Source organism: Equus quagga, chromosome 7, assembly GCF_021613505.1.
Source record: "Equus quagga isolate Etosha38 chromosome 7, UCLA_HA_Equagga_1.0, whole genome shotgun sequence".
NCBI lineage: Eukaryota > Metazoa > Chordata > Mammalia > Perissodactyla > Equidae > Equus > Equus quagga.
In genome coordinates, this window is record NC_060273.1 from 91561344 (window position 1) to 91573911 (window position 12568).

The following is a 12568-nucleotide window of genomic DNA, read 5'->3' on the forward strand; positions in this document are numbered from 1 at the left end:
GCGGGGTACAAAACTCAAGCAGAGATTTGAGTAATTTTTTAGGAGGTTGATATGATTCATTAAATCAAATCAAATCAAGTAATTTGGAACAAAGAAAGAAGGAGAAAGGAAAGAAGGAAGGAAGGAAGGGAGGAAGGAAGGAAGATAAGAAAAAGACAGAGGAAAGGAGAGTGATGAAGGGAGGGAGGAAGAAAACTCCTGATTGGCTCTGGTGACTTTTAGAGAAAATTTTCACAGTTTTTATACCGAATTGTGGAATACAGCAGTTTCACATATTATCCACGTTACTTGTCTAAAGACATGGCCAAATAAGTCACTCTCAATTTAAGAAGATGCAAATTGTGTAGTGTTTTTACAGTTTATTCCAACTGAAAGGGTTTTAATTACCATGAATGAGGGATAAGCCATACCTTTTATTTTTTAATATATAATCTGAATGAGACTTGGAAATTTTGTTATTCTTCACAAATCACATTATTTTTAAACTATAGCATTCAGAAATGGAAATTCAGGAAAAAAGATTGTAAAGGATTTTCAGCTTCACCTTCGTGTATGAAAATGTTTAAAAAAATAGAATGATTAAAAACATGGAGGAAACGCCATAATTTTATCTTAATAAAAATAAAAATATTGCCTCAACTCTTAGCTCAAACTATGAAGAACAGCTGCTGAATATGGTATTTGTATCAAATCAAAAGAAGATATTAAGGGAGATCTCATAGCATTACAGATTTTGGGCAGCATATGGACTATATCCAGAAGGAGGTGGCATGGCTCTGAGAAGCTCAAATAGCAATCCCTTATTTGGGATTGCAGTTGTGGGCCAAGTTTGTTACCAGGAACATCCTCAGTCACGCTTGACCCAGCGGTACAGGGTAGGGTAGGGGAGCTAGCTTGGAGGAGAATGTGTTCATCCTCACCCAAAGCTCCTTTCGGGAAGGGTGGAGTAGTGTGTATGCATCAGCTGTGCAGCTGCTGATCATGATGGCTGAAGAGAAAGAAAGAAATGCCAAATGATCACACAAAACTCTGTGTGTGTCATAACTGAGGCTTTGCCGCTCAGCGGAAAGGGAGGAACTACAATGGCCAAAGCCCTTATGAAGTGTACCCTCATGATAAAGTGCGTGACAGACTTGCTGACAAGGAATTTTGGGCAACGTATCTGAATTGGCATTCCATGTGGCTCAGCTCACTTTCCCAGCACCTTACTATTCTGTTCCATAACAAGTAGCTTACCTGGAGGAAAAAGCCCCTGTTAAAATATGAGTAGTAATAAGAAGGGAGCCATCAGCAACATGACCAGCAAAAAAAGGAAGCAAGAAATACAAAAAAGTGGCAAATGAAACTACACATGAAAAGAAAAATTATGGCAGAAAGTTGAACACATGAATCAAACGTTTCCTTATTATTATGTCAGATATTAAAATATAAACTTTTTGAAACAACAGTTAAAAGAATAGATACAGTGTATCCTATTCAAAAGGAAGAGATGGAAAGGGAGCTGGAAAAGAATGAAAGAGACATATAACACATTCACAGCGAAAAGACATAGTAGAAGCAATGAATGTGAAATGGCTACATCACAAACACAATCATAGGGATATAGAAAGATTGAAAAGTATAGCAAAATAAAATGTCAAAGAACAAATATTAATAATTAGAGAGAAAAATAATACACAAAAGACAGATAAAGAAAAGCCAATAAATGTACAACTGGAATTCCTGAGCAAAGTGGGGGAAAAAATTCAAAAACAGAAGAAACTCTATAATAAAGGAAGAACTTAATCTTTATCATACTTGTATTAAAGTGTTGCCTCTGAAAATGACCCCAGTTTACGTAAGAAAAATGTCTAATAAATAAATCACTGGGGGAGAAATTGGAGCCCTATTCAGCAGTTGACAAGCAGTTAACACAGGTCCGCTGCATGGGCACCCAGCAACATTTTAGATATGCACCAGAGTTTCTCCCATTCAGGATTTCTCACCTAAAACTTTCATGAGAAAGTTTCCAAGAAGTTTTGGAGAGCTGGAGAACTGAAGAATTCTTAGTTTTATTCTCAAAGGGTGCTAGGCTGTGTCCAAGGGGAAAGTTTCACTCCTCTCTACTGTAGATATCCAAGAGATAGAGACAGAGTTGTGGTAAATACTTCTTGTTTCTTTTTTCTTCTTTTGACTCACTTCTGGAAGTCAATGACACCTAGCTCCCCTTCTGCCTCTGGATAAAGCCATTTCCTCCTTCCCTCTCCAGAGCAGAGTCAAAGAGGAGATTAAAGAGACACTAAAATAAAATTGCATTTCTTGAGTCACAAGAAATATTTCTTCACAGCTTAATTGCATTAGAAGACAGCTAAATTTAGTACATAAATTATATAGATTATTCATGTATTCATTATATAATTATAGTGATGAGTTTGTACAAATGACTTAAGCATTTCCACATACACAGTTGAATATATTTATACAAATGGAGAGATTACACACCTCATTTTGAACTTTTAATAAGTCCTGGTCAGCTAGGCATAAGAGTGCATTGTTAGAAACCAAAAATGGTACATTAATTTTGAAATGGTGGCTATTTCTTATTTGTGTTGAGAGCAAGTGATAACTCAGAGGGCAGAGCCAAGAGCCCAGTACACAAGCCAGGAACCAAGAGAACAATGAATCTGTAACTTATCCCCAGAGGGCAGAGCTGGTTTCCTGTCAAGTAACATTCTCTATATCCAGAGTATGGGCTCCTGAAAATATGTACCTGACTAGATTTCAGAATTGCTACGGGTCAGTGGTTCTGTGCACCTTCCATTCCCCTTTCCCCTAGAACAGGAGTGTCTATTATAGTTATCCTATCCCTGTCTCACTATTATATTTTGGATGGACGTGTGGGGGTGAGGTGGGGAGGCAAGATAACATCATTTTAGTTCACACATTAAGAAGAGCCATCCCTGAGTGGCTGCATCTGAGTAACTGAACCTCAGGAGACTTGTCCGTATCTGATTTAATGATGAAATGTTGGACTTTGAGCTAACACTGTAATTTAGTAAGACTTTTGGGATCTTGGGAGGGGGACAGTGTATTTTCTATGTGCAAGGGATATGTATTGCTATGGTCAGAGGCTGAACTGTAGTTGTTTGTCTTCAAAGATAACCCTCCAACAATTCCTATCAACTCTCTATTCACATGCCTCTTCCATCAAGGAGTACAGTCCATTTCTTCTTGAATCTGGGCTGGCCTTGTGACTTACTTTGGTCAACAGAATGCTATGGAAATGGTCCTGTGCATTTGAGAACCTGGGCTTTAAGAGGCCTGGCAGCTTCTATCTTTATTTGGTATACTCTTGCTGCTATTAAAAGGATCCTAGTCTAGAGAGACTGTGTGGAAAGAGGTGCCCAGCCGTCCCCATGTCCTAGCTGAGCCCAGCCCCCAGTCAAGTCAGCTGAATTCAGCTACATGAGTAAGCTCTGGAAGACCAGCAAAAGAACCACCCAGCCAACCTACAAGAACTGTGAAAAACAAAACATCATTATTGTTTTAGGTCACTAAATTTTGGAGCAGTGTGTTACATGGCAATTAGTAACTGGAACACTAAGTGTTCCCGACTGGATTTCAGATATTTCTAGGCAAGGCTGGGAAACTGGTGAAATATGCTTGACAGGATGCAGTTTTAAAAATACTTTTCAGTTAGAAGAAAATGAGACAAAGGGTTGGCACGTACAAGGAGAAAGCAAAGGGAGAGGCTGAGAAGAATGGAAAAAACAGCACAGTCTGCCCCACACTTTGGGCTGTAAACCTGGACTCCTGACAGGATCCTGTGGACAGAGAGGGCTGCAGGAGGAAACAGGGGGTGCTTAGAAATACAGCTTGTTGCCAGTGTAATGAGGAGTGCCTTGGAGACTGTGCCCGTGGGACAGGCCTTCTCTCGCTTTGTGTGCAGAACAGGAAGAGCCGCACTCTGGCTCTGTGGACTGTGACCACTCAGCGGGTGTTGGATGCAGATGCCCCTCTTGCCATGGGTGAGTGGGCTGGGGAGTGGTGGCACAGACATCTTGGTTGGCTTCATGGAAGTATTAGTGAGCAGGAGGACAGGGAACATGAGAGGATCCTTCACGAGCTCCAAAATTCCACCCCCCTCACCCTCCTAGAACAAGCTGGGTCAGATTTTGAGGTGGCTTCATCAGCATGAGGGAACAGAATGGTAAAATTCAATTATTATTGTTAACGTGACCTTGTTTGGACCCATAGATTGGTGACCCCTAGAAAAATTCAGGCCATATCATAATACTTGTATTTATATTCATAATTATATTTAATATATATGATATAATATATATTCATTATATAATAATATGCAATTATATACCTAACTGTAATATCTTTTTGCAATGTCAAGTTTTTTCATACACAATATCTCTTTTAAAGGCCTCCTGACCGCTCTGTGAAGTATGTAGGGCAATATCATTTTCCCCATTTTAACTGAGAAGTAAAATCATCTTAATAAGAGATTAAGGGGATTTCCCAAGATTACAAAATAAAAGTGGATAGAACCAGGACTTGAACTTAGCTCCCCTACAATCAGTGCTCCAGTACCACACAATAGTGTGATCTGCACCCTTGTTATCCAATATGAGAGTCTCGTGTTCTACTACATTCAGTTTCTCTCTCTCCTTTTTCAGTGTTAACCCCAAGCATATTGTCACAACTACTGCAAGCCTTGGCAGGGGGATTGCCAGATCATGGAATGCTGAGACCTAGAGCCCAGGCACAGGCACAGGAACAGAGGAAAAAGCAGAACACTTATAACACAAGAGGAAGCATAACATGTCAGATGAATATGTTTGGAGTCTGTCACAATTAAATTGAAATCTTTACTCATTAGCTGTCTGACTTCATGCAAATAATTAATTTTTCCAAGCCTGGATTTCCTGTTATTAAAATGGGGATATTAATCCTACCTCATTGGGAGGATGTGAGGATTAAACGGGATAATGTTTGTAAAGGGTTTGGCCCAGAGCCTGACACATAATAGGAGCTGAATAAATGTTAATTCTATCCCTGGGCCTCACGTTAAAGATGTCCTATTGAGAAGTCAGTTTTCAGTCTTCTTGCTCCTCTGAATGCTTTAAGAGTTTTTGTCTTTGTTTTCAACAGTTTAGCTAGAGGTACCTGGTTGTGTTTTCCTTTGTGTTCAAAGGAAGTGCCTTCAGGTCACTGAATTAACTGAATATGTGGCTTGAAGTCTTTCATCTGCCCTGAAAAATTCTCAGCTGTTATCTATTTAAAGATTGCTTCTAGCCCATTCTCTTTCTCTTTTGCCTCTAGAATTCCAATTATACCTATGTTAGTCTTCATTGCTGAGCCCAGTATCACTATGTCTCTTTCTATATTTTCAATTCTTTTTTTAATTCTACGCTTCAGCCTGACTAAACCCCTCTTCAGCTGTATCAAATTTGCTGATAAACTCCTATATTACATTCTTTCTTCTAATACACAGAAAAGTTGAAAGAATTTTCCATGGGACATCTACATATCCACCAACTGGATTCTACCATTACTATCATATTATTCTTGCATTATCACATATCTACCTATCTATCTCTCTATCCATTCATCAATCCATCTTACTCTTTAATGCACTTCAGATTAAAATTTAGACATCAGTACACTTTCTTCTAAATATCTCAGCATGCATACCATTAGCTAGAGCTCAGTATTTATTTATAGTTTATATTTTGTTTAAGGTAGAATTTAAATACAATGAAATGCACAAATTGTAAACATTCATTTGCTGAGTTTTGATAAATGCAAACAGTCATGTAACCCAACCCCCATCAAGATGTAGAACATTATCATCATCCCAAAAAGCTTCCTGATGCCCCTTCCCAGTCAGTCCCAATTTACATACCATAAGCAAGCACTATTCTGAGCTTTTTCCCACCATAGATAGTTTTGCCTGTTTTAGAACTTCTTATAAAGTGAATCGTATAGTATGTATCTTTCATGTAAGGCTTTTTAACTCAATTTTTGAGATTCACCTATCTATTTATCTGTATCATCTTTCTTTTATTATTACTATTTTTTTTTTGAGGAAGATTAGCTCTGTGCTAACATCCATTGCCAATCCTCCTCTTTTTTTTTTTTTTTTTTTTGCTGAGGAAGATTGGCCCTGAGCTAACATCCATGCCCATCTTCCTCTAATATATGTGGGATGCTGGCCACAGTATGGCTTGATAAGCGGCACATAGGTCTGCACCTTGGATCCAAACTGGTGAACCCTGGGCCACTGAAGCGGAATGTGCTAACTTAACCACTGGGCCACTGGGCCAGCCCCCTATATCATCTTTTGAGATTAACTATATTAGTATTTATATTAATTTCCTAGGGTGGCTGTAAAAAAGTATCAGAAATTGAGTGATTTAAAATAACATACTGTGCAAGGAGTTAGGGGCTGGCTCTTCCGGCTACAATAACTTCTCCAGCTGCAACACAGACCTAGGCAGATTGTCCCCATTACCAGCTCAAGTGACAAACCCCTCAAAGCTCCTTTGGAACAGAACCAACTTATTTCTGAAACTTATTCTTTCCCCCTCAAAAATCATAAACAACTCAATCTCATCGAAGCTGTGCCCCTCGGTAGAGGGCCTCCAAAATGGGGGGTGGGTGGAGAACAAGGTGGGTGGGGTGCTCATTGTGTCTAACTGCCACAGGGACGGTGAGCACCTCCCTGGGGCAGGGGATGGGCCCTTTTGGCTTCTGCCAAATCCTCAGGAAGGATGCTGGAGAAGAAACGACTGGCCCAGGAACAGCCACCTTCCTGCCCTCTGAGGGTCTCATGGCCGGTCCCACTAGGCCCCTGGGGTGGGGGGTCGGGTAGTTTGGCGAGTCCACCAAGTATGGTAAGTGCTTTGCTTCTGAGAGTCCAGTGGAGAACGTGGAGCCACCTGGCCCAAAGGGTGCTTCCTCAGCTCCCTGATGTGCAGGGAAGAGCCACCAGAAGCTAAAACTGAAAACAAAAAGTCTCCTTGCAATTGCGTCACTAGCATTGATCCTAATCTGGAGTTGTGTTGGCTTGTTTAAACTTCATTTCTGGAAGCTTCTCACACCTCCCAGGTCCACCATTAAGATTTGAGAGACAAACTCTGGAAAGTGTATTTTTTGGTACTCCTTTGAAAGAATCTTTAAAAAACAAACCGAAAAACCCCAATGACCACATTTTCTTTAAACGAAAACTCTTAGAACACAGGCAGCGTGACCCTGACGGTGTCAGAGCTGGCTCGGACAGAACCTGCACCTCTGCTGCCCTGCATGGCTGCCACCAGACAGGAGCTGCTCAGGCACAGAAGCGTGAAGGTTTTTCCTGCTAAAATGTAGTCCCTTTTCAATAAAAGAGAGAAAGAGAGAAAAGAACATAGGAAAGGGCTACGCTGAGATGAAGGTCTTCCTCCCTCTGCCCTGGTCTCAGACCCAGGTGTGGACACGGTGACACTGGGCCTCCTTGCCTAGCAGGGCTGGCAGGCGGGCCATCTTCTGCTGCCAGCACCCTCTCCCGCTCTCCCTTCTCCTTGTCCTCACCGCCATATGCCAGCGGTGGGGGCTCCCTCTGTCTTAGGCTCCTCTCTCCCTCGGGTGCTCCTCTCCTTCTCCTGATGCTCACAGTGCTGCTTCAGTTTTAGCAGTGGGAAACAGGTATCCAGTTATTTTTATTTTTTATTACTCAGAATAAGAGGCTGATGGACTAAGTCACCTTCTGGTCCTGGGACAATCCCATCACTCTGCCATGCTGGTATACCTGCTGCCCCTGGTACGTGGAGTCTTGTGACAGCTTCATGTTGATTTCTGACTTAAACTCATCACCAATACCTTGGGCTGGGAGAGGCCGGGCTAGCTCATCCAGCAGGGCTAGTTCATGGAGATGTAGCCTGGCATCAGGGGGCCCTGCGAAAACAGCTGTGACACCAAGTCCTGGCGGAACTGGCTGTTGGAGAGATTCCTCTGGCTGGGCCCAGGATGCTCAAAGTTGTTCTTCTGGCATCTCCCACAACCAGTTTTGCCTTTTGGGGTGTCCTGGCCTGTTGCTGGCCCTGTTAGCTTGTCCAAAATATCCCAGTGGTGACATGGGTGACATGACCAGGTTGAAGGGGATGGGGAATGCTCACGGCGGCCACATGGCTGGGCCCAGCACCGATCGTGCCCACTGATTGTGGGTCTGGAAGTACTGTTCAAGGGCCAGCCCTGGATGCTCTGATCATAGACAGATCCTGGGATAATGGCCTCCTGGGGTCATACATGGCTGTTGTCATAAAGCGGGCTCCCAGATTGATGGTGTTGACCAGCACCCTGGGCTTGCTGAACTGCATGGGGCTCTCCCACAGGCTATTCAGGGGTTCCTTCACCAGCACCTTCTGCTCCTTGTAGTAGTTCAGCAGGTGGTTCCTGGGCAGGGCCTTTGGGTTGCCCACAATAATGACTCCATATTGTGCTCTGGTCAGGGCCACATTAAACTGCCTGGGGTTGTTTAAAAACCCAATGCCTTGGTGCTCATTTGCCCACATGCAGGAGAGGATGACAAAGTCCTTCTCGTGCTCCTGGAATGTGTCCATGCTGGCAATCTCCACCTCCTGGTAGAGCTTGGTGTGCAGGGAGCCAATGAAGTGCATGTACTGCACCAGGTAGGAGCGCCAACCCTCATAGGGCATGATGATGTCAATCTGGTCTGGCTTGGCACCTGCTTTCAGTAACTTCATGGCGATCTCCATGTTGGCAGCCTCCATCCTGTTCAGGTAGGAGGTCCCCAAGCTGGCCATCTCCTCCTCACCCTGGGTCACGTAGATCATCAGTTTATCAGGTTGGGGCTACTGAAAGTCAGACCCCTTCACACAATCTGCTGCAGTGATGCTGTTCTGAAGGGAGCCCTCATAGAAGATGATGGGTGGGAAGGTGCTTAGCATAGCGTGCATCCGATACTGGACCTAGAGGCAGATGAGGTGGATGGGATGGATGCCCAGCACCACCAGGTGCTCAAAGAGTGACTGGGACAGAGCAGCCCTGGCAGCCTTTTTGCGCATCACCATGAGGCCTAGCTGGCAGTGGTTGCCCATGAGGATCAGCTGCTTGGCTCTGAGGACCACAGGGACCACGCACTCTGGCTCGGCAGCCTGAGTACTTCTCTCAATTAAAATGGAGCAGAACTGCATCTTGGCAAACCTTGGGTCATCTGCACCCAGCCACGTGCAGCAGATGACATCTGCTTTGATGAGCTGCTCTCTCTTGGCAGTGTGCTTTAGGGCTGGGTACTGCTTCTTGTCTGCAGATGACAGCTCCCTAGTCTCATCCTTCAGCTGCAGCAGCAGCTTCTGGCATGCCATCTATCAACGTTCCTGATCCGTTTCTGCAGGGCCAGGAAGGACACCAGGGAGTCGATGGTCTTGCGGCTCTTGGTGCTGATCTTCTCAATCAACTGATCCATGGTTCTGTTACTGGGAACACAAACTAGCACAGGCCTATTGCCTTGCTGAGGTAGGTGGTAGATGATGGTGGCCAAGGTCACCATCTTCCCTGTGCCCAGTGGTCCCTGGATCAGGTTCAGTGGTCTCTGCAGCAGTCTTCGCAGCGTAAACCTGAGAGTGGTTGAGGTCAGGGAGCTCTTGTGACCCGAAGTGCTTAGGCAGCCGGCACTCGATGATCACATCCTTCACCTTGAGGCTGAGCAATTTGTAGTAGATGTAGCCTGACATGGAGGTCTCGTCCACAGCAAGCATTTCCAATGCACATAGCATCCTATCGAGTGAGGATGACTTCCACATGAAGTCCACCTGGAAGTTATGAGTCACCTCCATGAGGGCGCCCACACTGCTCTGCAGCTCAATGGCAATCTCATCACCATAATTATCAGGGGCCTTGATGATGTGGCCGATCCCTTTCCATAGGGGGCCAGGTCCCCTTTGTACCACCGGCATATCTCATCCCCCTGCATGAGCTGCATGTCTCTTAACCAAATTATGACTAAATCCTCATTACCAGAGTCCGTCTTGGGAAAGTGAAGTAGGGGATTCTCTTCTAGTTAAGACCCAGGTCCCACCTGATCGTGATGTTACCTTAAGTCTGGGTACTTATCGTAGTTGACCTCTAGATTGACTAGAGGGCCAAATATGTTCTGGTACTGGTACGAGTCCTGGAACAGCAGGAGGATGTGCTATGGCTCCTCGTCTGCCATCCCTCCCCCATTCTTCTCCAGGTCCTCTAAGGTGTGGAAGGATTTTCCTTCCAGAGCTCCTGCAGCTTGATGATCTGCTGAGCCCCCAGCTGTTCCTGCTCAGAAGGGATCTTGACCAGCCAGGCCAGGAAGCAGTCCTAGATCAGAGGCTGCAACTGCCAGCTATCCCCATTGATGCCCCCAAAGCTGCTCTGAGTGGTACAGCAGCACCATGACCCAGTTGGCCTTGTCAGGAACAAAGCAAGAAGGAAGACGTAGCTGAAGCTGCAGTTTTAGCACTTTAGACCCCTCTTTCCCAGGGGCCCATCCTTGTACAGAGTCACCTCTTTGCATTTTGCCCTCACAAAGTGATTTACAATGTGGCTACCAGAAGTATTTTGACATCCCTTATAGAACTTCTTTTTGCTGGTATTTATTACAGTAAACCACGCAACCAGCATCGTGTATTCCACAGAAACTGCAGGCATATACTATGGAGATCCTTCCTGGAATAGGTATCTTCTTCATCTTCTTGGAAGTTCAACTCCTCCAACAACTGCCTGGTCTTGGCCACACTCTGGTCCATGGCTACATGCTGCAGGATGCTCTAGTCTCCTGACCTGCAGAACCAGCTGTCTGGCTGCAGAACCAGCTGTCTGGCTGCAGAGTTCACTCTGACCCGGCCTCTGAGGTTGCCACCTCTGAGGTTGCTGGGGGGCTTCTGCATCTGGCTGGGGAGGGTGAAGTTGGTGAAGTCGAACTTGGAGCCCTGCTGTGTGGGTCAAGCAGCTCGGCTGCCTTGGATGTCCAGGAAGCTGAATGCCCACTATCTGGGCCAGTAGCCTCCATGCTCATGGTGCCGCCCCATAGGGCCCTCAGGCCAGTGCTGCGCCACACTCAAGTCTGCCACCATGATGAGGTGGAGGCGTGGCTCCTGCACTCCTGGACAGAACCGAGATGCCTGCCGCAGCGTGACCCGGACCAAAAGCCACGTGCAGGGAGCCCGTGCCGTTCTCCTAGGAGTCGTCCTCCCTGCAGTCCCCAGAAGGAAGCACTAACACCGCCCCCTGTCCTAAGTAGTTTTAATTTTGCCTTTTTTAGCAGATGTGAGGTGGCTTCTATTGCTTTCTTGATTTCAGATATTATTTTTTAGTTTTAGCTTTAGAATTTCCATCTTATTATTTTGATATAAATTCCAGTTTTCTGGTTAATTTCTCCATCTTGTCATTGTGGAAATTAATAAAAGAAACTTTAACTAAATTAGGGTCGGGAAGGCCTATAGGGGGAGCTCTCATGCCCTATCATACAACCTCAATTACACCAAATAAGAAGAGGGGGAACCTTGCGTCTTCCACAGGAAGTAAAACTGCTTTACTGCTGAAGGAAGATTTCTCTCCCTACCTGGCAACTGCCTAGCCAATGAGAAACTCCACAACTTAGCCAATGAGAACCTGTTGTGGCCCTGAACTGTTACTTTCCCCCAATACATTTTCCTTTAGAAAAGCCCTTCCCAACTTTCCCTTTTTCTCTATAAAAGCAGCTCCCCTTCTTTGTTTGCTGGATTTGCCTGTGGTTTGCCATAGCATGCATGTTCCAAATTGCAATTCTTTTGGCTATTCCTGAATGAACCCATTTTGAGACAAGATAATAGGCAAATTTGCTTTTTAAGTTGACATCATCTATTACCTTTAATATATTAATCACAGTTATTTTAAAGTCTGTGTTTGAAAACTGATGTCTAGATTGCTTGTGCATCAGTTTCTATTGCTTTTTTATCTTTTATTTTGTGTATGTGGTAAATTTTTTATTGAATTATGGAAATTATGTATAAAAATTATAGAGGTTCTGGAAAATATTATCTTTCTCCAGAGAGAATTTTTTAGCTTCTGGCGGGCAATTAGAGTATGCATGGATTACTTAAATTCAGACAGACTGAGCTGATTCACAGCTGGGTTTCAGTCTTTGTAAGGCTGGTCTATTTCTAGTTTAACCTCACTCTTAGACTGTAGCTCTTCTGGTGTTCAATTGAATACTTGGGGTTTTTTCAGAACCTCATCCTTTAGGTAGTCCTTTAATTCCATTTTTAATCTCCCTAGAACCATGAATCTGACAAAAATCCTACATAGTTTCTCAAACACATAGCAGCTACTTTCTGCTCTCTTTCTATACTTCTTGACCTACACTACTTACAAATCGCAAAATGCCTCAAGGACAAAAGAGGCTCAGACTGTTGGGCTCAATTCTTTGAACTCTTCTCTCAAGAATCTAGGTCCTGGCTTCCTTGGTGCCCTTGAAATCTCATTTTAGTCTTCCCAGACTCATGAGATTGCTGAAGTTCTTTAAAAGACTATTGACTGTTTCAAGCAAAAACAGTAATAATGGATT

General features: G+C 44.1%; 1 pseudogene; it reads right to left on the reverse strand.

The window, feature by feature from the left end:
* Positions 1–7726: 7726 nt before the first annotated feature.
* LOC124242634 (regulator of nonsense transcripts 1-like) lies at positions 7727–11038 on the reverse strand (annotated as a pseudogene).
* Between the last annotated feature and the right edge of the window lie 1530 nt (positions 11039–12568).